At 39.7% G+C, this 26,051-nt stretch overlaps 1 protein-coding gene across 1 annotated transcript in view; it reads left to right on the top strand.

Moving 5' to 3' along the window:
• Positions 1-5,033: 5,033 nt before the first annotated feature.
• Positions 5,034-26,051, top strand: part of ctnna2 (catenin (cadherin-associated protein), alpha 2) — a 306,322-nt gene continuing 285,304 nt past the window's right edge. Inside the window, exon 1 of the mRNA XM_084561584.1 lies at positions 5,034-5,148. The gene's annotated coding sequence lies outside the window, so the exon portion shown is untranslated. The remainder of the gene's footprint in view (positions 5,149-26,051) is intronic.

Here is a 26,051-nt window from a genome sequence, read left to right as displayed (position 1 = left end):
CATTGCGTCAGGTTCCTTTTTTTTTTTTTTTTCAATCTCTAAAATCTAATTAAATGAGCAGGGTGAACAGCTTCAATGATACCCATGAGAACAAGATAACGAGAACGATGAAGACAATGGAATCCGAAAAGATAGCGACTGCTGCTGTGATTGGATCTTATTGGAGGAAAAAATGTGCTGGGGAAAATTATGGGCTATGGAGATGATCTCGGGACTAGAATAAAGACGAAATAGTAGCTGATAACACGCTGTTTTGACCTCTTAACACTCAACAGCCCAAATACGAGTGTGGGGATTTGAATGGCATCCTCTAAATTAAAGCCTACATTGTTTGAAAGCACAGAGCCAGGACAGACTGTTTTATAGTACTACAGCAAAACAATAGTTTCACTTTCAGAATGTTCAACACATTATTTTTATTGTAGTCCAATAAACTAATTGCATCCAAACTTTTAATCTTTCTGGTTCTAAAGGGGGTGGATGTTGAGGGGTTAAGAGTACAATGCATACACAGTATACATTCTGAGTGATACAACAGGTCTTGACAGTGTGTTCTTTTAATGTCTTGTTCTTGTTTCGTTTTTTTTGCAATTTCCTGTAATCTTATAATGATTTTGTTCCTCTAATAACAATTTCAACATAAAATTGAAAAGTAAGACGGGGGCGTGTCTCTCTTTTCCAAGTTCGTATATCTCTCATCAGACTGCTTCCGTAAGATAAGTCTGCTGCTTAAGCATCTGGTTATGTGTTGCAAAATCTGACATACACATACCATAGTAGTGTAATATTTAGCATATGCCTTTTGAATATCTGTCTCTGCAGCATGAGACAGAAACACACTTCTGATTTAGCATGCATTACTTTTTCGAAGCTAATAATCTGCTGTGTGGTCTTCTAGTGGCCGTCTTCTCCGGCAAACCTGAAGTTCCTCTTTAAACCGAAGTGGTAATCACTTTTTGATTGCAAGGCCATTTAGAGTGGCCTTTCTTGACTCTGGCATTCAGAAACGGAATTAGTTTTGACTATTGTTTTAAACAGTGTGCATAATCCTCATGTTACAACTGAGAAAAGCAATAGTCAAAACCAAACCATTCTCCTTATGGGAAATTAACCTCCACTGTCAGTCTTCAGCAACTGCAGCCCCGATGCCTCTTTCCTGTCCTAAATTCTTTCTCTTCGACTCACAGGATAAAGCATGGGATTTTTCTGAGCTTGGAGACTTTGGTGCTCCATTATTCATCCCCAAAGTGCAGCAGGTTGGGAGTAGTGATGACCTCATTATGTAAAGGGAGCTGTGGAAGCCATGGACGTTTTCTGATGAGGGTCCCTGGAGGGCCTGCGCTGAGGGGATGGTGCAGCTGGACACTGTAGTAGAATGTGAATATGTGTTCTAAACAGATGGGGTTATGTAAGCCTGTGGTTTGCACGTTTCATTTGTAGTAGTTATGTGTGTGTGTGTGGTGTGTGTGTGTGTGTGTGTGTATTATAGTAGATACACAAAATCTCAGAGGAAATCTCAGTGTGAAGCAGTGTACCTTTACAAGAAAAAAGGATCTTATCATCTCATACCGCTCCATGCTGCTTGCCTTGGAGCTAAATAAAACAAAGTAGTTGACAACATCTCAAACTCAAAGATAGGAGGCTTATTCCCAGACAATTTTTTTATTTCATTTTTTTAACCTGGTGGACCAGGTCAGTGAACTAGATATTAAAAGGTTCAACTACATCGTGCGACAACTGTAAAGCAATGCTCCTGCATCTGACAAACGAGCACTCGCTTGCTAACATGTTGTGCTGGATTGCTGCCATGCATATAAGCAGATGGGAGACAATGGGCTGCTGTTCTCTCAAGACAAAGACATAGAGAGGCAGAATGAAATATTGGGGCTAAGGACAATGCACACAACTGGATGCAAAAAAAAAAAAAACATAAAAAGGAAGGACTTGCCAAACCTATTTGTTTTTTTTAAGTGTTTAGTTTTAAGCGTTCTTCTCCTTTCTGTTATTGTTTTTGAATGGGAGGTTAATATGGTTAAAATAGCCATTTTCCTAACACACTGTTCATGTTCAGCCAGAGTTTGTCTGCATCAACTACATAGCATCAAAGGTCCATCTAATTCCGCAGTGTCTTGCTCACATGTTGGCTGGAACTCTGTGTAATCCAATTTCCTCAGGAGCCGTAAATTCTCGGAGGCTTTCTGTGATTACCTGCTCTTTTCAGACTCTGCAATTTGTCCTCAAGTTCAACAGACTAAGTTTAAAAATAATGTGTCTCTCTGCTGAGCCTGTCCTGTGAGCTGACATGATGGCCAATCACTAATTCATATATTTCTCAAAAGTTAAGTGCTCTTTCAAATTTCCAAAGAAGCGGTTGGCTGTATATGAAATGGTTTGTAATGGCTGATGGTGAAGTAAGAATAACAATATGTGGTAATTACGTATAAATAACATGTTTTCATTATGGTATATTATAAGGCCATTCTTGTGTGCATTAGAGTTAAACTACATAGTTGAGACTTTCTGAGGTTGAGAGGTAAATGGGTGGCAAAGAGTTTGGGTTATGATCACGCATGAACCTAAGATGGAGTGGGAGATTGACAGCTGGCCTGATGGCGCATTCTGCAGGTTCTGTACCATCAAGGTGAAGAGGGAGCGGAGCCTGAAGGTGAAGCACATGATTAAACCCATCAGTCTACGTTCCAAACCTCACTTTTGCTCTTGAGCTCTGGGCTGTGGCCGAAATGAGTTTCCTTTACAGTGCATCTTGGCTCACCCTAAGGGACAGGGTGAGGTTCTTAGATAACTTGGCTCAGATTTTAACTCACCCTCCCTCCTTTCCGTTGCACGGAAGAGGACCCAGCTGAGGTTTTTCAGGCATCTGATCAAGCTGTCTTATGACAACTTCCCAGTGGACAAATCTGATTACGTTCAAGTGAGAGGAGACCCTGGGGACAAACCCCCAGGAACTACAAACGCACGCATTCTAGCCAGGGAGAGCTTTGGGATGCCGCAGGTATAGAGCTGGCAGATGTGGCTGTTGTGGTCTGCTTTGCTTAGCATGCTGACACTCAGACAGACCAGATGAGTGCTGTGTTATTTTGTCCTCCACTTCTCCAAGGCGTATTCTGTGACGTCACTGACAAAGTTCAGAACTATGATGGTATAAACCTACATATTTAACGGATCCAGTAAATGTTGTGCTGCCAGATGAGAAGATTTGAGTTTAGTGAATAAACAATAATGTTAACAGCAAGCATGTTGTCCTAGTTTGAATGTTCTGCGGAAGGGTAGAGAAACCTGTGACTCTACTCTGAAGCCCGCTTGACATGACAGAGTGGGAACACTGGACATCCGCTGGTTGTATTGCAGCCATTATACTTATATACCTGTTACTGAAGCTATGAGAACGGTGCAAAATGAGGTCCCTTGATGGGGTGTAGGCTTCTACTTATGGAGCACAATTACAGTGTTTAAAAAAACACCACATGATCTTGGGAGTCAAACATGCACATGTTGAGATTCTAGTCATGATTAAGTGATTAAATATGACTGCAGGTAGTACAAATACAGTAAATATATAACTTTATATAATTTCTTTCATTATATTTTATATTTTGAGATCTACAGTATATTCAGCAGCAGATTTGTAGCACTCACACTCACAGACGAACTGATTTATTTTATTTATTTACTTTATGTTTCTTATCAAGGAAGGGGAAGAGGAAGTTGACGAATAGGAGTGGGAACACCCATTTACAACAGGGTCGTCTGAGATTTGCGAGTTTGATCTTCACTGCAGATGTACAGTATTTAATGAAAAACAGTGGCAAATAAGCAAAGGCACATAAATTATGTTTATATATTATATATATATATATATATATATATATATATATATATATATAAAAATCTATTAAATTTAATTTAGCTGTTACTTTATACTGGCTCACTACAACAACTTACTGGAAATCAAATTGTTATTTCTCATATTAATACATCTGTGCTTCTCTTCTTCATCGTATGATAGAAAAGTTGGTTTTGATATTGACACTTCCTGATTTATTTTATTTTTTTCTCAGTATATTGATAGCTACTTTAGCTTCCTTGTTCGGATGATCTTTGGAAATTTCCGTGATCTATATAGAACCATCTTAATATTTAGTATGCTTACACTTGTATTCATGTCCTGCTTTCATCAACATTATAAAGTAATATTCAAAACATAAAGCTGAAGCAAAAGGCATAACAACTTGTCAAGAAGCTCAACAAGTCCAGTTTTCCTTATTTCAGCTTTGTTGTTTGGATGACTGCGAACTGTCAGACATTAGAAATTAATCTGAGTGATGGCAATGACTTTGTTAAAAAAGAAAAAGCTATTAGCTGTGTGCTTTGGAAAAACACAACCATATGTATTTATTTATTAGTATAGAAACGGTAACCTCTAAAACTTCACAATTATTACAACTATGGGATTTTATTTATTTACTTAGAAATGTTTGATTAATATTCTAGGTAAAGCTTTATTGTATTTCGAAGGCTTCATAACAAGTAAAAAACTAGATGATAAATCTGTTCACACATATCTTTTAAAGTATATCATGATCTAAATGCAGTTATTAGTTCTGCTTGGTTTTGATTAACATGGCTACAGCTGTTATTGGCGTGCCGCTCCCAAAAATTTGGCAAATCCCTTCAGCCCCTCCAATGTGTTCACTCCTCGCATATGGAATCGCGCATGCGTCAACCGGGGAGGCTCTCCTGATTTGACAACCCTGGAATCCACCACACGGCCCACTATGTTGCAAGGCTTTCCGTTACTAGCGCACCATCGTCTGCACCTGCCCACTCCGCTGTTGTGGTTGGAGCGCTGGGAGGGGTCATTATTTCGCAGGGACCCGTAAGAGGAGGAGGCATTTCTGAGACACCGACAGAAGCGTGTAGCGTTAGATTCAGCACCACAAGACTGAGGAAAGCGTCCGGATTGAGTCGTTTTTCACTCCTCGTCGTGGGGTTTAACTGAACAGGAGGAGAACCAAAAAAAAAAAAAAAAAACCCCCAAAAACCCCAAAACCTTTATTTTGGGAGGGAGTACGCACAGCTGCGCACAGTTTGTGGACCTGCAAGAGGTGTCATCTCCAACGGTTGAAGGTGCGTAGTTAGTCGGTTGCCGTGGTTTGTCAGTTGGAAGATTTTTCTTTGCTAGCAGCCTGGTAGCATTACACTTGCTGCACTGGCTGAGCCGCCGTGCTGCTAACGTTAGCTTAGGCGAGGTCCGGGTCTTCATTCATCATTGTGTTTTAGCTACTTGGCGGGGTGGCTAAATAAATCCGTGCACCGGAATACTTTAATGTTATTTTAACCGGAGCATGCTTCCACTGCGTGTATTTATAGGGCTTAAAGTGTTTGCTAAAACCCCAGCTTCCACTCCCGCTAGCGGTATCCAAACTGCTCTCGGAGCGCTGCTATCCAGTGAGCCCAGTGCTGAAAGCCTGCTCCTGGCTGTCGGGCAGAGACGAGCTAGGCTACGAGGCTAGTGTAGTGGCTAAGCTAGCTAGACACCGGCCACTGTAAGGCTACTTTGAAATAATGCTCCCACATCTGCATTAAGACCTGTTTTTAATTATTCAGGGGCTGCTTAGAAATCGTCCAGTCTCTTCCCTGACACTAACACCGCTTCCCTTCTTCCCGTCGTGTATTTAAAGCGCTTTTATATTTCTTTGTCTAGTAATTTCCACTCTTTTGTTTAACTGTCTTTTTTTTTTTTTTTAAGCTAATTTCTAGCAATTTTTTTTTGCAGCTGTTTGTTTTCGCTGCTGAAATTATGTGTTTTCTTGCGCCTTCCTGCAAGATTCAATAAGTGGCAAACTGATATTTCACAGCTTTCCCTGCCTCACCCAGCAAAGTCTCTGGGTGCAAGTCTCTGTCTGCGAGCTCATATAATTCTGAGAAATGTTTGTTGTAAAACCTCCCTTACTAACTTAGGGGTTGTTCTTTAAAAGACTGTCCGTGCATTTTTTATTTTTTTATTTTTTTCTCATTAGCAATTTCAAAATTGTAAATAGTATGCGTTGTTGTGTTTGCATGCTTGCGTCAACAACACTGTACAGCATGAGTCAGACCGGAGCGTTGTGCCACACTGTAGTTTGCCACATTCCCTTCCTGTAACTGGATACGTGGGGTCCCAGAAGCCTCTAAGAGGTCACACAGTGGCTGTATTTAGAATATGAACTTTTGATTGGCAAGGAGGCATGCTCACACTCACTGCTATGGCCTGTGCGACTGTCGGTCTTCTCCTCCACGCCTTTTGCCGTGTCATTTTATCTGCTAGAATGGAGCAGCCTGCAACAGAAGAGACAGAATCAGATTTGTTTTGGTGTGAAAACAGTATCTTTCTGTCTACCTTGCTGTCTTTTTTTTAGTTCTTCGGGATCTTTCTGCGTCTTTGTTTGCCAAGTTACCATCCAACCCAGAATAATAAACAAAAAAGTTCTTGGTAGACATTCAGCCAATGGTTATTTTAGTTTCAAGTAATCTTACACAGGTATATACATAGAGGCAGATCCGAGTCCTGATTCGATCCAGTGTCAATCAGTTCAGCGCAGGCCTATGTGCTTTACAGCTAATAGCTCTGTGATGCTTTAAGAAAAAAAACTGACTCTAAGCAATTCCTTGAAGATTTTACTCTTTTATTTACAAAAGTACGTAGTGCAAAATAAATGACAGTAACAAAATTAAAAATATATCGACTCTTAACACACAGAACACTTAAACATCTTTATAAATATGTCTGCAGTATGTTGCTTAACTTGAAGCTATAAATAGTTGTATGAGACTGTGAAACTTATAGACATCTACTGTGGATCTATCGCTCCACTACTGCCACCTCTGACTGCCTTTGTTTTGCAGTTGTTACCTTTGTTGAATTATTGCTCCGTATTGTGGTAGGGATATCTCTTATTTTAGGCGAGCTTTGCTTCTGTAGCCTGGCTCCTGGATGGTCACTAGCGTCTGATCTGGACAAAACTCCACAATGATGAGGAAAAGACTCTGATCATCACAATTGATGTCACACAGTCCTCACTTAATTTTCTCACGAACAACAGTAAAATTACGATTTTGCATTGTTTTACAACAGTTCTGCTCTAAATCCTTCTTCATGACTTGAAACGGTGTAGGAAAGGTGATGAAGTTTGCGTCGCTGAAACTGTAATTGAATCCAAAAGTGTTTCTGTTATTTAGCCAAGCCCACTGACCGAAAGGTTGCAAAAATAATAGAAAAATGTGTCTGTACAACAGCGCTCTGTTATTTCAAATGAAAGCTGAAAACTATACCCTTCATGAAGCTAAGGATTGTTATATTAGAACGTGTCCGTTTCCACTAGTGTACCTAATGAAGTGACAAGTGAGTTTGCGTCTGTTGTTAAATATTGACCAGAGGCAGTCAAAGCAGTAGCTGTGATTCCAGACTGCACTGCACAGACGGACTCTTCTGTGCCCTTTGGGAAATAACCACATATGTCTGTCACTGTCTAACCATCTGCCTAAGATCATTTTTTATGCTTTTTTTGTTTAATCTTAATGATTTTTTATTTTTTTCATTGAGGATTTGTGCGGGTAAACCAGACTGTTAGCTGTTTTATTTTAAAATGATTACACAAAGACAACCCAGTCTAAAAGATGTGTCCTTGATTGAGCACAATTGGTTTGAACTCTTTCTGAGACGCAGTTCTCCTTGTCAGCAGGCATTTATTTATTTTTTTTATTCCTCATTAGACATGTCCAAATTACAGGGTTTGACAGCCACCTGTATGTAATCAACTAAATGTTTGGGCTCGGTTACTTTATGTCATTTTTCTTTTTTAATAAATCCGGTTTCTGTCACTGGGGATAAGGCAGGGCTGTAATTTATGGGTGAGACTATGCAATCAATGGTAGCCAGGAGAGCATTGTGTTCCCCGTCTCCTGGGAGAGGAAGTCATATTGGCAGAGGACCGTGGAACCCCCCTGTTGTTGTTGTTGTACTAAAGCAGGGCTTTAAGGTAGCCATGGTTCCCTCGCTAAGTGGAACAGGGTTGCTTCTCGCCTCTCTCGTCCCAGCTCCTGCACAAATGTTTGATAGCGTTTAAGAGATGAGAGATGAGGCAATAGAAACGACACAAAACAATCAATAGTTGTAGCGCCCTTGACTACCACATCAATTTTAACTCTCCCTTTCCTGGGGTTTGTGTTAACTTACAACGTGGAGCTGCACTGAAACCATTCTTACTAGGTTTTTGGCTAAGCATGTGTTTCCTGAGGTATTCAAGACATCAGGACATAATGTTTTAACTGGGCTGTGTATGGGAGAGAAAATCTTAAAAAAGTGCTTATGTTACATTGACTTGATTAATCATGCGTTTCCTTAAACGCTTATATGACATTATTTCATACCGGTCTGTAAAGAACAAAACGAAAAGGAAAAGAGAACTTTATTGTTTCAACAGGGACAATAAAGTAGATGATCCAGCAATGCTTGAAAGTATAGTGTCAGCAGCACTTTGGTGCAGCACGAAAGAACGGGGTTATTCTCTCAAGCTCTTTTCCATTTCTATTAGTCCGCCTAAGACCACCACCACAGCCACAACGTTGGGGCATAAGGGCTGTTTCAGTCCATGTTTCAATTGTTCCAGCCGAGCTTTATTCTCTATAGGACTATCTTTGTTAAAAAAAAAAAAATCAATCCATCCATCCGTCCTTCAATTCCTCGTCCGTGGGTGTGCAGTTGAATAGCAGTTCACCAGGAAACTGCTCACAAAGCATTAGGAGTCATTAGAAGTCTCTCTTTTTTATTAACCTAATAAAATCTGAACGAGGACAATATTTGTGTCCTGTGTGTCATTACAACGTGACTTACTTGGAAATGGTTATTAAATTTCAACATGTTCTGCTGATTTTTTGAGCAGTGCTTCCTTTAGTCAACAGGAGCTCCTAACAGATCTGCACATGTTTTAAGGTGTGGATGTAGTGTTTCAAATAAGTTGCTCCTTTTATGCTGCACTTATCTAGCATATATTACAGTCTTTGTTGTTTTCACGTATTGTGGCTTAGCCCAATGCAATATAGCTTGTTGACTGAGAGAAAATTATTGATGGACAACTGGTAAACCAGATTTCAGTATGCACTCTTTGACAGTTAAACCATTATTACATCCCGTAACTGGTGTCAGTTCTTGTGAAAAATTTATGTTGGTGTGGGCTGTGGCCAGTTGTGGCTGGACGACCATCTGCAATAGCAAGTCAAATTCATTAGCCATTCATTTGTTAAAGCAAACAAGTTTGACATGTGTTTTTTTTTTTTCAAGATTGCTTTACTTTTTTTTTTTATTTGGTCTGGCCTAGTCAGACTCAGTTCTGATCAGAATTTGAGTCTGGAGGCTTTCTCATACAATGTTAATACTATGGTGGCCTGCCAGAGTCTAATTTGGGTCCATGGTAACAAATCGTAAATATTTTTGCACATTTCAAACAACGTTGTGCTTGCGTTATGTTTTTCCCTATTGCTACCGAAAACATCCCTCCTCCCCTCCCCTCCCCAAAGCTACTTTCCCCCCAGACTCACACACCAATTCCTGTACTGAATTTCACCTGACGGAGAAAATATCACAGACAACTCATGTAGCATGAGAAGCTATTAACGTTACTGCCACTTTTTAAAACTCAATGTTTGGGCTCTTGATTTTTAGACCATGGAGATTTAGAGTTATTTAAAGAGAGTTGGTCAAAACCCGGAGGAAGCGACTTCAGATGTAACGTGAACTATCTTAACTTTATAAACGCTAGCTAGCAAAGTTAGATTGAAAGTCTACTGCTTATTATAAATTTGATTTATTCACTTTATTTAATCTTACACACAACTGCCCGTAGAATTAGTGTTCCTGTAGATGAACAGCACAGGCTGGTGCTATTTGTCACTAAATCCAATATGTTATATCCTTATGAGTTACTTCGCTTAACTACATGAATAACATTAAGATGGAGCCAACTCCGTCTTGCGGCCGTTGCCCTTTATTTCATTTCTTCACTGAACCCGCGGTCTCAACACGCGTCAACACATATATAATACATACGACCTCTAGAGGGCAGCATCGGACTACAAATCTCCATATGTCAACAAATGTCCTTAAGTCCCTTAATATATAACACAATATCCCTGTTATTACGGTAATTAAAAGATGGACTGATACAAAACACTGTTTTTTCTTTTTTATATTTGTGATTTTTTGTGGGAAGCACTGAGTCTGTTAACCTGCCATTGGGATTTCATTATGGGGCATGTTTTAAACAATATCTCACAGCGTTAACTGAACATACTCAGAACAAGCCTGGCAGATCTTTGCTCGGGTGTGATCAACACCCAACGAAGCTACTCCTGACCATATGCTCTACACCAACTTTCCCCCTAAAAATACCCATTTCTTAGATATGTCCTACTAAATCTCATATAATCACTTAGTGGATACCATAGTAACCATAGTAGGCTTTGTTAGAACTTCATCTCAGTTTTTTGTTGATGCAGTCAATTTTCTTGGTCCTTACCGGGGTCAAAGTGTCAGATGCTTAGTTTTGGGGCAGGATCTAAAGAGCTACAGTAAACTATGGCAGATTTGGGCAACTGATAAATACCTGGCTGAAGGTCAGGTCTTATAACTTGTGTCACATTCATGCTGTATACTTGCCACTGATATTTGCCCACCATTGTTTTTCATGTCGTGCAAGGATTCAGTTGGATCTTGGTTACATGCAGTAGATGTACTCATTTATTTAACAAAAAGCTTTCTGTTTGTCAGTTGCTATAAATCTCTCCAATCAGCAAACCACGAAAACCAACTCTCTTTACAAAATTAATTTGTTCTCTGATAACGGCTTTAATTAAGGGATGGAATTACCTGTAGTAAAGTTTTAGTTGTATCAATAGAAAACACCCATGCAGAAAGAGCAGACTGAGTTTGTATCTCCAGAGAACTGAGAGAATTTTCCACTGAGCCGACGGCGCCTTTTCTCATCGAGATGTTGTAACTAGAGTGTTATGCCAAGCGGCTGCCAAGAGCTTCACTACAGTTTTAATGATTCTCCCCCAGCCTCCTACAGATGTCACCGTCTCCGGTGAAAGGTTATTGATTTTGGCAAGATTGAATTGTTAATAGTATTTTTCTTTTGTTGTTCGGTGGCCCTATCAGTTTTGAGTATATGAAGTAACAGCAAACCCGGAGCTAATTCCCAGAATTCATCCAGCCTATGTGGATCATTTTATCACATCTAGCGGACGATCGCTCACTTTAAGATTTCATGTTATTAATGCAGACGAGGATGGTTCAGTATTGCGAGACAGCTAGATGTCCAAGTCACCTCAATATGCCCTTGATATTCAGCATAGTTCGAATGAGTTTTAAGCTGCATTTATTGTCAATGACAAAGATATTCTTTTACATACTGATAGATGAGATGCATTTTCTTGTACCCATCATGATTACACAACTAGTGCTGTATTTTGTTCATTTTAACAATTTTAGTTAATTTTTTTACTAATTTTGGCAACCCCGCTTTATTCAGTGGGCTAGACTAAATAACAGAAATACTCTGGTGTTTAATTTACTACAGTTTAACAGCACCACCAACTGCATCCTCCACAACTTTCCTACACTGTTTCAACATGAACTGAACATAACAGGCACGAAGCTAAGATTTAGTGCAGGTCTGTTTTATTAGAATGGGTTTGTTGTCACTAGTGTACCTAAAGAACTGTTATGTGAGTGTAAATCTCGCTTCCATAGGCCTTCGGTGAATTTTGTCGATGTAGGCGTTAATGAATGGACACTAACAATGTGGTGTGGTGAACTGTGCGTAATGTGTGGTCAAACATTCGGGGTCGTCCTCGCTGGTAGTCGTGTACCTAGCCGTGTGCAGCCATGTCAACACACTTCTGACACTAGAAAGCTCTCTGTCTCCTACTGCTTTGTGTCATCTTGCTATTTTGTTCTCATCAAAAAAAGGGTCTTGGTGGAGAGTCTCGCTAGAAGGCATTCAAGTCTCTCATCTCTCTGATGTTCTGGGCTTCTGAGGCCTCGCTTCTCTCACATTCCCTTCTTTCCACCCCCACCGCAGGCTACATCTGGGACCAGTATGGGCCCCAAGTATATTGGTCAGCTCCTCCCCCGCAGTGTGTGCGCTCTGTCTTGGTGAATTAACTTTTCTATTGTTAGGTGACTGCTTTTCTTCTCCGTTCTTACAGAAAGTCCATAAGCTGACCATGGGCGATTCTAGGATTTGACATTCGTAGCTTAGCCTGGAAGCTTGAAATGGGTGGCTGGGGACGTAATTCTTCTCTTCCCCCCTCAAAAGTTAATTTGAAATTAACCTCAACCTCAGTCAAGATAAGATGGATCTTTTCTATACATGAACCAAAAACTGGGGTGTTAAAAAGCTTAGATTGTGCCAGCTGCTTACCGATTTTTCACAGAAATGCCTGACATTGCAATGGCTGAATACAGCTTTCAGCGTCTTCCTCACTTTCTCAGAAATGATCCTTATGAGTTGGTATAGTTTCATCTTTTCTCTCTCTCTCTCTCTCTCTCTTCTTTCTCTCACTCTCTCTCGCTCTCCTGCAGTCACTCATAGTTACCCATTATTAATCCACCGTTTTATCCCTTTTATAAATGAATGGGATTCTAACTGTCATATTCTAGACAAGACCTTCGATTCCTCCCACGGTATACATGACAGTGAACTCGCCAATTAAGTTGTCTGTTTTACTGAAAGTACAGAAAAAGACAACAGGCAAATAGATAAAGGCAGACTGGAAATCTCACCATATACATGAAATGTGTGTATTTTCGCATTTTAGTGTAGTGGTAGAATAAAACTTATACAGAGAAAGTTTTACTAGTTACGTAACCTGAAAATTCGACTTTGAGACTTGAAACTTTGCCTTCTTTCATTATTCACTTTGACGTTGTGGTTATGTTAGCTGTCTTTTCTTAGAGAGTGCGATTTTATTTCAGACAATTTGTTGTGTTTTACATATTTTGACATTTGGAAACTGGTTCCTGGTACTAGGTGGTAACCTTTTTATGTCAGCTGAAGACACTGTGGATACTAATGACATGTGCTATCTATACATGTTGCCTCCATCTCATTAATGGTTATTTCCATTGTGGGATTTTTTTTTTTCAAATGCCATTCTACTGGCCTTTGCTCAGATACTGTGTAGATGATATAACATCCATGGCATAGTGAGTGTCTCCACACCTGAGTGTCTCCATATGGACACAAGTTTGACTTATTCTGACCCAATGCTGAACAATGAAATGGTTGCATTTCGGTTCCACATCTTCTGTATCTGAGACCAAGACAGCACATGCTATGTAATGTGCTCTACTACTATGCACAGAGCTGTGCTAAAGATATTCGGGGCAGGATCACAGAAAAAAATAACCCTAATAAGGCCAATCATGCTGACATGTTCAACATCCATGAAAGACATTTATGGAGAGCAGTGTCTCATTTGCTGTTACCGCTCACAATTTTGTCTTTTTCTAAATATAGTTGTGTCTCAAAAACAGACGGGGTTTTTTGAGACTCAGATTTTTGTCAGCACATTGTTTAGTGTGGGTGAATCAAATTGAATAAAAGTTGAAAGATAAATAGGATTATTTATGGTTTAGTTTGAAAATATGTGAAAAAGCATGCCAAGAGTGTGCAGTATAATTGATTAAAAATTAAACTGCAAGTTGTATTTTACTTCCAAATTGCCCAAAGTCCCGATACTTTAATTTCATCTGACATTTTAAATTATTCACTGAAGTCTGTCTTAATATACATCTAATTCAGGGAGAGTGCTTTTTATTGTCTGTGCAGAAATAATGAAAAATTGTATATATTCGACATTATTTATAACTGTAAACCATGGTTACACCCAACTCCACGTCTGATGTGGGATTATAATCCTGCATTCACATTTGACCCATTTATACTAGACCACTGTCACGGGTTAATCCCACAAATTATACCGTGGCAAAACTGTCATGAGGATTACGCCATGTAGCCTGTATAATAACATCCAACCATGGATATATAGTTCTGTGTGACTATTGTGTTTTATTAACAGCCACAACCAAACCTGTGCCTTATTTAATTAAACTGTGAAAGTGTGCTACCTTGACTGTGCTTGCCATTGCAATGAATGTCCTTTGACAGGAAGGTTTGAATGATACTTGCTCTAACGACGCTAAGTCATATGTGTAAGCGTTGATTTTAGGAATTGGTTGGGAGCTACCCTAGTACTGACCATATGCTTTGACCTCCTTGTACACTCTACAAGGTATACACTCATGTTCTGCTGTGAGATTCTTATTCTTGGCATGTACTGTTAGTTTGTGTCCGAACTGTAATTTGTATTTTAGGTGTCCTGTCATAGTCAAGAGTGTGTCTACCTAAACACTGTAAATACATGAACAGATACAAATACTAATTTGAAAAGCATTTTAGAGTTTTGTTAACTGTGCCATTCTGAAATTCGAGTCAGTGTCTTTGCCTAGGGAACTCTTGATGCATGTATTTAGCCTGGAACCTGGTCTGGAGTCACTCTGATGGGAACTGATTATGCTCCAGGAAAGATCTGTCAGGCCAGATCCTTTGGGTGGGATTTATGTGGTAATGGAAGAAGAACAGCAACATAGTCATATACAACATCCGAGTGCCAAGGAGTTGAATTTCTTTTCAACAAAATGGCTCTGGGTGGTAGGACAATCCATTTGCGTGCAGCAGTATTTTATTTTTGCTGCACTGGTTGAAACTCATCCCATAATGAAATCCCAATGACGTGTTTCCAGATTTATGGTCTGATAGGATTTGGGTCTGGCTGCGCCAAGGCTAACAGGCACTGCTGCTATTAGATTTACCTTCCGAACAATTATTGCTTATCAAGTGTGTGAATGAATCGCATGCAGATTAGGCGGGAGTAGTGCTTGAGTAAAGTTGGCTCAGGCATAAACATTGTCGACAATATCCAACAGCAGTTAAATCAGTCAAATACCAAAAACCTTGTGTAGATCTAAACTGGCTGGAGGACCCCTGACACAACCCCTTGTTGTACCAAACGATTCACTGATTTGTTGAACTCAGATTGTTTAAAAGCATGAAAATTAGTTTAGCTGACACTTTGTCTCAAGTTTCATATTTGGGTACAAAATAAGGATCAAAATAACACAAATAAATTGCCTTCCAGACTGATATAATCATCTCGCCATTTCTGAAGTCCTCTGCACCAATATAACATCTGTGTGTACCTTAATTGTTTAAGTTTTTTTTTTTTTCCCCCAGTACATACCTTACTTAGTCTGGAAATAACATATCAGAATTGGGAAACTTTATTGTCATTGTGCCAAATACAGCGAAATTTGTGTGTGCAACACTTAAAAGACACAAACACACACACACACTAAATCCCCATCTACAGTCACACTCAGTTCAATTAATAAGTTTAAAGAGCACACAGACAAGTATCAAACCAAAGTACTCCCCAGAGTGCCCATATTGCACACAATGTCCACAATAAAATATTTGTATAAAAATAAAAATTAAAATATTTCCTATAAGGTCATATTTTGCAGGAAGACAGTCATTGAGAGACAGAGATGGGACAGCACAGATGAGGAGGTATTTGCTTCAGTGCAGTGATGGCTGTTTTTCAGCCTGGATGTGCGGGCTTTAATGGCTCTGTAGCGCCCCTCACATGGCAACAGAGTGAAGAAGTGATTAGAGGGGTGCGTCTCATCTTTAAGGATGGTGCTAGCCTTTCGGAGACAGCATGCTGTGAAGATGTTGTCTTGTGTCGGGAGGGGGAGACTGATTATTTTTTGAGATGTTTTGATGACCCTCTGGTCAGTGGTGCAGTGGTAGAAGGCCTTTAGCAGATCTGTACACAGGTTAGTTTTCTTGAGGGCCCTGAAGAAGTAGGGTCTCTGTTGAGCTTTCTTAACCAGCGCAGGGGTGTTCACAGACCAGGTGAGAGTCTCCAAAATGTGGGTCCCCAGAAACTTGAAAGAGGGCACTCTATCTACATCTTCTCTGTTGATGGTTAGCGGAGTGTGATCGGCCTTGTTCTTCCGAAAATCAAAAATCTCTTTTGGGTTTTTATGTTTAGTGTTTGATTATTGTCCATGCACCATCTTGCCAGATTGCAGATTTCATTCCTGTAAACTGACTCGTTGTTGTTTGTGATCAGACCTACGACTGCGGATTTGATTATTTTATTTGAAAGGTGATTAGCAGTGCAGTCCGATGTGTAAAGGAAGTAGAGGAGGGGGCTGAGGACGCAGCCCTGGGGTGCTCCGATGCCGAGAGACAGTCAGACTTGGCTCACACCTCTCTTCCAGTCTGTCTGTGGACGGTTGGATAAAAAGTCCTTAATCCACATGCACATGGGGGCTACTGAGGCCAAGGTTGTGTAGTTTGTACACTAAAATATTGGGGACTATTGTGTTAAATGCAGGGCTGTAATCAATAAAAAGCATTCTCACATATGTCCCTTTCTGGTCAAGGTGTGTTAGGGTTGTGTGGAGGGTTGTGGCAATTGCGTCATCTGTGGACGTGTTGTCTCTGTAAGCATACTGGTGTGGGCTGAGATCAGGAGGGAGGGTGGTTTTTATGTGTTTTAGCACCAGTCTCTCAAAACACTTGGTAATGATGGGGGTTAGTGCCACTGGCCTGTAGTCATTTAGAGTGCTGATGTTGCTCTGCTTGGACACCGGAATGATTGTGGCTGATTTGAGACAGGTGGGGACAATGGCTTGTGACAGAGACAAGTTGAAAAATGTCAGTAAATACGTCTGCTAGTTGGTTTGCACAGTCTCTGATCACTCTCCCAGGTATCCCGTCAGGCCCTTCTGCCTTCTTTGTATTAACAGACCTGAGCACTTGCCTCACCTCCTGTGTCTCTACGATCAGGACGTCATCAGTGCCAGCAGGGTGGGGGGTAGTTATGTTGGTCTCAGTTGTTTTGAAGTGGGGAAAAAAAATGTTAATTGAGCTCCTCTGCCAAAGATGCATTGTTGACAGTGGCTGAGTTTTGATTACCCCTGTAATTGGTGATTTGTTGGATGCCCTGCCACGTACGTGTCAGGTACCTGTTGGAGAAATGATCCTCGATTCTCTCCTTGTATACAGTATATGATATGATGTACTCAACTCAGGACGAGCATTCACTCTAAGATATGGACACACACCTTCGATTGCAACTATATAATGGAAGGACTTGTGTCCCTTCCAGCCAGCTTGGGGCATGTGTTCACATGGCTCGCATCTATAGTACACGTGTTTTTTATTTTTTTTCTGCTTCGCTTTATTTGCATTTATTTTCTAAAGAAGCTTTAAAATTCCCAAGAGAACACAACTACTTTGAGAATTTTACAGGTTGCACTCGACTGTGATCAGCCTTTTTTGGCCACTCTGAGAACAGGGCTCTGGAAAGTAGCGATATGACAGGTTGAGCCTTGATTTCTGCTTTCAGAGACTCCCTCACTCCTCCACGCAAGTGTGTGCATGTACTTAACTCTGCCCTAAATCTGGGGCAGTGCAGTGTCGGCATATTAGCTTTCCATAATGGCAAATGACAGGGATTGTAGTCACAAACTTAGTGTCATATGGTAAAAATAAAACAAACTTGGACGCCTGTTTCATGCAGTGCAAGCAGAGTCTAAACTTTTTAATATTTCTATCTGTATATTTTGTCTTTTTATGCATGTGTTTTGAATGCAGTCATTCAATACCAGGAGTATACAATTTTAGGGGCATTTAACCCACATATTGTCAGTGAGCTTAGCATGTTATGTTGCGTCTGAGTCTATGAAGAGATCTAGCAATAAATAAAATCCTTGTAAGAACCTCAATCTGAAGGACATTTGAAGTGTTTTTATTAAGAGGCGTTCAGTCCTGAGACTGCTTTCCTTAGCAACACAAGCTTTCATAATTGGACAATATTACAAACTAGGGTTTCCAGAAATGTGTATATTTTGGCATTTTCCATACAATTCTGTTCCTCTGCATTTTTGTGTAGAGGTTGTTGTCAAATGTAAATGAACTGCAGTACTTTAAAAATGTTAATCCCACTAGTTTAAGCTGTTGATTTGTCCTTATTCCTCCGCTCCATAAATGCTTATCATGTATTAACCTCGTTTGTTAAATACACTGAATGTTGTGAAGTTAATCCATGTCCATGTGGACTCACAGGGGGAGGCGTCTTGAATTAAATCAGCCTTTAAGACCACCTGATGAGATGTAAGCAAGCAACCTAAAATCATTGTGTAGTTACTGAGTTCTGACTGAGTCATTGGATTTTAACATGAATGACAAAATGCACCAGTGACATTTTCTCTTTAAATTCACTTTAGTAATTGAATATAGTGATAGACTGCATTGTGTGACATTCACATATTAAGGTTCTAAACTATATTTGGACATTGACTGCCAAATAATACATACATCTCAGTAAGGATGAATAGTGTTTTTTTTTCTAAGTGGCTACTTTATCATTTAGAATTTCGAACTGTGGGAAAAATGCAGTGTAGAAAATATTGCATTCAGGCAGCTATGTATAATTAGAAGGACATGCCTTTTAAAATTTAGCAAATGGCTATGTTAAAATGATTTGTATCTTTAATAATAAATTATTATTTTTTCATGTCTGAACACATCTAAATGGTGTCAAATCTGTGGATGAATGAAATATGTTTTTACCGCTTCAGAATTCATTCTGTACTGCATAGTTCAGGAGTTAGTAGACAAAATGGACTTCATAGTACTTAATAAACTACTATCAAGGTCCTGTTTCTCTGCATTTTCATTGAAAACAAATCCCCAAACATTCTGCCATATATCACCATAGGGCTGAACAATTAATCAGTTTTAAATCAATATCTTAAATTGAAATGATGCAATTCAGAATGTATATTATGATGTGTGTCAGGTCCATTATTTCTATTATTAGTTTATATAACTTGATTTCAGAATTGCTGGTATTAGAATTGAGAAGTTGATATTTAGATAGTATGCCCGGAGGTAATGCTCCATCGGATGATTTATATTACAAAAGCACAGGTATTTTCCCCAAATTGTTCAAACCAGTAACAGATTCACACACTGGAGACCGTAAATCTGTCCCTGTATTCATTTTTATTTGCCTATCCTTTTATAGCTGTTGGGGCTAGCCAACCCAGGCTGTGGACGGTTACCGAGTTCACAGTGGACAGGTCAGCAATCTGTCAGGGTTAAGACAAACAAGAGTAGTACATATGTTTGTTCTATAGAAACAAACGTTCACATAGTTGTCATGGTTGTATATACTACGTAATGAAAGCTTTACATGTGACAAGTGAGTTAAGGTTTGTCAAGTTAAGGCCTGAAAGTTTGCCAGCCATTAAAGATGGGTTTATATGACTTCCTGTTTGCAACTGTTGGTATGATGAAGTAGCCGATGGGGCAGGCTGTATGAAGCTTCTCCATGTCGAAGCGTTTGGTAGATTGTGTAGATGAAAGAGAGTTTCTGTTTGCAGGTTTTATAAACTGCCGTAACGGCGATAGTTTGAGATTAAAAGGTTTTAAATGTTGATGAGTTTAGCAGACTAGTTTCGAGCCTCATGTGACAGCGAATATTAAATATGTTTTGCAGTTTTAAAATCAGTTTGTGAACATACTGTACTCAGATTTTCCTGCTCTTATGTACAAACATGGATATAAATACAGTATTTACCGTAGGTGCCTACAGCCCCAGTTACTTAATCAATCAGTTTATAGAATTCCGAAACTGAATATTTCTTTACAAAACTTTAGTCCCTCACTGAAAAATCCCTTCATAGCAAGACGCTTTATGACGAGTGAGATTTTCTTAAAAAATCAACATCTCCGTATGACTTAGGTAATGTATATGCAATGTGACAATTACTTTAAAAGTGGAAACCACAGGGCCTTTGTGTTGGAAACTCAGTAGTTCTTTCTGTGGTGTTGAAAAGTACTAGTCATCACCATCTGCTTTTCAATAGTATGTTGAATAGAGGTACTCAGTGTGATACATGCTGAGTCAATACAGACACACAAACAAAGCTCTCTTCCAGCCATATCTGTCGTACCTGCATTTGTCCGCTTTCTTGAGATATATCGATCACCTTGAGCGTATTGCATGTAGGCATAGTTACCTAGTTAGCGTATGTGAACGAAACAGTATGTTGAGATCATCTTTGTTTACTTTCATTAAGATCACCATATATCAGTCATTTTCACACATCATACTAACAGGCAAGAAAAAGATCGAAGTAAATGTCCATAAAAACATCTCACTTGAACAAAGAATGGAATTGGCAGGAAAGCAAAGACCGAGCTTTTTTTAAAAACAGGAACCTAGGTATCCAGGAAGTAACCTACGTAGCAGAGAAAGACACATCTGGCAGGTCGTGAGTTTGCATGTCAAGAGGACAGTAGGTGGTTGTATAATCTCGGCTTGAGCAAAACCATTCCCTTTCAAGTGGCAAAAGGAAATGAGCTCACAATAAATGGCAGAATTCAAATAAAATTCAGAGTTCCTTATGTGGGGAATATAATTATTGTATAAATACATAATTTTATGTGGGGAAAAAATATTTTCACACGACAGGCAGACTAAAATGTCGTGTCTATCACTGGTACTTCGTAGAAACACTCCTTGTGGCTTTAAAAATCCCACCTTGATCCCTTGGAGATACTTTTTTTTCAGTAGCAAGTTCAAACAATGGTGCAAAAACTCTAGCTGCAGTTTAAAAGCACTCGTTTTCATTAAGAAACGCTTGATTCCTGGCTTTGACACAACACTCCTGTTAATAATAGAACCTTCCTTCTTGAGTCCCCCCCCCCCCCCCGCAAGATGTTCTTCAGGTGCGTGAGACGTATCATTTGATTTGACATTAATCAAAGTGTCACAAAGGTGTAAATGAAACTGTCCCTGACAAGATTTAATTCGAGCGCCGTTGAAAGGCTGCTCGTGTTCACTGAGTTTGAAAGGACATCTTAATGAACTGTCAGAGGCCTTGTCTGCATCTGTCTGTGCTTCTTATTTTAAGTGCAGTTGAATTACGGTTCATGTCTAGGTAGCGCCTTTTGGCCTGCATATTTGTCTAGCATGAGTGCTACCGTCATAAAATAACGCCACCTCAAACTTTTTGACTTGATGAATGAAAACTTGGAGCCTGATACATGGAAGGATACTAAAACCATATTGAGATTTGACAGTAGAGGCAGGAATACAAACGTTCAGACACAGACGAGCGTTCACAAACACATTCCCAGCACACACGCCGTTAACACCTGGCCAACTGAGGTAATTACTTTACATCCGTTAGCAGTTGTCTCTCCGCCGTGTCATCAGCGTTATTTCAGAAAAACGCTGGCACAAGCAGAACCTAAGGTAGTAATATTGTTTAATGGGCAATAAAAAACAAACTGTATCAAGAAGACCCTACATTAGGTGACAAATGAGCTGTCTTACGGGGAATGGCAGCATGTGGCGAGCTCGCTACAGATGCCATTGTTACCACTCCTACATTGCTGCTGCTGCCCCTGCACCCTGATAATAAAACATGTCATTCGGTCGACAGTGGCAGAATGTTAAATGTTTTCTCCGGTGCTCTCAGCCTACACTAAACAACCCTCATCTTCTCAGTTACTGCATTCTTATGCCTGCAATCGTAGTATTATTCCCATAATGGATATTTTGGCTAAAATCAGACAAAGCAGTGTTTTGATGAAACTGAATCAATATCAGTGAAAGTTACTAGTTAGGTGGTTTAAAGTTTGCTAGTTTGTTCTTAATTAGGGATATCCAAATCTTTTTAATATTGAGTATCGGCTGTGTCGTTCCCTGTGCGGATTACTTGTCCATCAGTCCAATGTGGGCCTGTATGGGAGGGAAAACAGTAGAGCCTCATTTGTGGTGCAAAATAAATAACAGTATAAAGTATATAGGCTCTAGGGTTGCAAAATTCCGGGAATTTTCAAAGTTGGAAACTTTCCATGGGAATTAACGGGAATATATGGGAATTAACGGGAATTAACGGGAATATATGGGAATAAACAGGAATAAATAAGAAATTTACAAAATTGAAGGTTGGCCCTTAACAGGGAACTTAAATATAGTTGGGGGGAATATATTGTAGCATAGTCTTGGCTAAAACAACCAGATTTAATGCAAGTACACTCCTCAATCACATGCACACAGCACACTGCTTACTGCAGGGCTATTGAGGCCACGCCCCCTACATGCACTGTGCATTCCTCCATCACATGCACAGGTGATTTCTTGAAGCCTGGAGGCCACACTTTTGAGCTCAAAGCACAAGACTATTGAAGCCACACATTTGAGCCCGCGGACTATATAAAGTCAAGTAAGTTTTGATAATATCATGGGGTAAATATATTTGATCTATAACGTTATTAATGTTTAACTTGCAAATATTAAATAAAAATGTATTAATACAGTAGCTAACTATCTGGTAAGTTAGGTGCTAAATGAAAGATTAAGAGTATGGGCAGCACAGTTATATATGACAGGGGCATTCTCTCTGGAGAAGAGATTGTTGAAATCTCGGCTGTTGAAATGTCATGTTTTTGTATTATTTTGCATGGATGTCTGCTTATGACAAAAAATATTTACATTTATGTTTGGATATGATACAGTTAGTTTAAATTACCCCCAATTTCTAGTTAATTCCCATAAATTCCCACTAATTTCCATAATTCCCATAATTCCCATGGAAAGTTTCTAATTTGGAATATTTCCAAAATTCCCCAGTTTAACTTCCCATGGAAAGTTTCTGGAAATTTACCGGAAATTTACCGGACATTTTCCACCCCTTTGCAACCCTAATAGGCTCTCATGACAAACACTTAGAGCTGGATGGTTTTAACCAAATAAATGACAAAACAAACCTAAATATCTTTATAAAAAGCTCTGGGGTGTATAGCTTGGCTTGTAGGTATAGCTGTATGAGCCCATGGAACTCATCAGCATCTACACCGATCGGGCGTAACATTATTATGTGTAGGTCTCCCTTGTGCCTTCAAAACAGTTGTGATTGATCAGAGAATGGACATGGGTCTTCTGAGGGTGTCCTGTGGTGTCTGGCAACAGAATGTTGTTAGTGGGGGCCTTTGGGTCCTATGGGTTGAGGGGAGGGGCCTCTGTGGATCATCCCACAGATACTTGATCAGTTTGGGATCTAGTGAATTTGGAGGCCAGGTCAACACCTTGTGCTGCATGTTTTTTTTGAGTTGTTCCTAAACCATTTTTGTGTGTGTGCCTGTGTCAGGCTGCATCCTGCTGGGGATGGTGGGTGGTACATGTCTTTGTATCCACAGGAATACATAGACGTCCAAACGTTTCCCAGTAGAACATTGTATTGGCACAAAATGGTCAATGTTACTCACTTCTCCTGTTAGTGGCTTTAATGTGGCTACTACTGATTCCCTTTAGTTCAAGTTTGCCGGTCTAGTCTGATCATTAAAAAAAAAAAAAAAAAAAATGGATTGATTGGCCCCAATACTAATCAAAATGATCAGATTGGTACATCTCTATTCTCAACTCTAGTAGTGACATGCTGACACTTTGCCACAGTTGTGCAAAATTCAACACCAGTGCTAGGTCAGATGCAGGAAAAGGCGTGTGAAGCCAGAGAGAGCTGATACATTTAAACAGTTGTGTGTTTCTCTAAAGCTACATATAAGGTTCTATGGTTGTCACCAGCAGTTCAATCTGAGTTTTAGTCTGCTTTATGATTTTGATGCCTGAGTACATTGAAACACAGCCAGTTTAGCGTTAATTTTTCATCCATCCAGTCCATCCAGTTTCAAGATATGAGCGACAAAGAATTCAAATTTAGTGTTAACTTATCTCACCATATATGGCTTTGTTGGGGGGTTACTAAAACACCTGGATGAAATCCACTTGAATAAGGGAGGCATATGTATGGACGTTGCATACGATCCTGCGGTGCTAGCCACTGAACATCTGTGCCACCCATCTGTGTGTTTTTCATTCCATTAAAGTGTTTCAAGCAAAACCTTACACAAGCTTCCCTGGCTTTAATAAGGATGTCATGTACAATATATTTTAGTTGCTCTGGCAAGAATATAAAGGTTTTATGTTACTCTTTATTGCACAAAACTCACAAGTATTGAGTGAACGGCAGATAAATAACAATTACACACAATACTGTTGGTGACTCACAAGAGCTATTTTTAATCCTGAAGACCAACACTGATTGCACTGTATTTTGTTTTTTCTTCTTCTTCTTCCTCGACCAGTAAACACAGAAAACATCACCAACACCCAGGCATTTTAAATCTCGAGTAGGCGGACACGATTAATGAACGGAGACAACTGAAGTATTATTTACGGCAACACACAAAAGAAGGAACCTAATTAACAACAAAGCAACAATTTGGTGAGCATCCTTTGCCAAACTCAGCAGGCACGGTATCAGCAGGCCGTGATGAATTGAGCTGTGAGAATGCTACTTTCCAGCCCTGAAATGAATTGCTGAAAGCAGCTCTTAGTCTTGAGTTCTAGTTTTCAGTATTGGTCATGAGAGTCTTAGGTAACTAGTGAGGCTCTGGTGGTGGTGATGGGGTTGCATCATATATCATTTGGAGGTGTTTCATTTTACATCCACCAGGGAGGAAGACTATTAGAAACACCTCACAGTACCTTAGATTTATACTTATACAGTATAAATGAGTCTAGAACCCCACTAAGGTGTCCATGCATCCATTATGAATACTGACAGAGCCGTTGTTGGACTGGGAGGCTTAAATCGGTGTGCACCATTGCAGACCTGCAGGCTTACCTCAACTCACAATTTAAGCTAGGAGGTCCCCATTAGAGAATAAACCTATAAATATAACCAGGTATTTGACAGTTCAAACATGGAAATGCACTTTCAAAAATGTAAAAAATTAAAAACACAGCTGCTGAAGACCGCAAGTTGGCTCCTTTTAGAGCAGCGCCTGAAAGTTTTTTGTTACCCTCCCTTGATTTTGAAAGTGTTTGAGTTTTTGTTTACATCTATCAGTGTTCCCGCCTTGAGGGATAGAATATTTATGGGACTGTTTGTGCAGCGCCGTCTTTTCTAGAGTAAATCCTGAAAACTCTCGCAGATGGCCCAGTTTCCTTCTTGTGAGCCGCGGTATTCTGAAAACTTCTGAAGCATCACCATCCCTCCCCAAAAGCCTGTCCTGGGGCAGAAGGAGCAGTCGTTTCTTGGGAACGCAAAAAAGCAAACGATTCATGCTTCAAAAAACAGGTGTTCATGTGTTTTAGAGCACACAGCACAGGGACAAAACATGCACGTGCAAACCAATCAAAGTGTTCATTATCTACTTACAATACTATGCAAAAAGAATAAGTTGTGCAGCTCTTTCTAAAAACTTTCTGAACTCAGTTTTTTCTATTTGCATTTTGCCTTTCTTGTACAATGAATAAATCCTTTTTAGTCCTCCATTTCAGATATGTTGAGGCCTATTGACATAAAAGACATTTTTTGATGTTCCCAACTTACCCCTCTTGTGGAGCAGATAAAATTCCAGTCCATCAAATCCTTTTTTTTCCTAGGGGCATCAATAAAATTAATGAATCCATGAATAAAACGCATCTCCGATTTTTTTTCTTGGTGAGCCCATTTAAAAAAAAATATTAATAAAAAAAACTTATCCACTAAATTTCAGCCTGGTGCAGACAGTCTGCCTGGCCTTCCTCAAGTATCGGTGTAGATGTGGATTCCCAGATTTACACACAGTTGTACGCAGCAGATGGCGGGACATCTAACAAATTACAACAACTGGGATTTGTGACTCATGCTCTTCACCAAAAACATGTTGCGTGAACAAAACAGATCTAGGAGGAAAAGATTTTATAACTCTGCAGAAAAGGCTCTCTTGGGTTGTGGGAATACCTTGCAGTTTGAATAAAGGATAGGAGTTATGTGCGTGGGGAATATG

This window comes from Chelon labrosus, assembly GCF_963514085.1.
Source record: "Chelon labrosus genome assembly, chromosome: 2".
Classification (NCBI taxonomy): Eukaryota; Metazoa; Chordata; class Actinopteri; order Mugiliformes; family Mugilidae; genus Chelon; species Chelon labrosus.
This window is presented reverse-complemented; position numbering and strand designations above follow the sequence as displayed.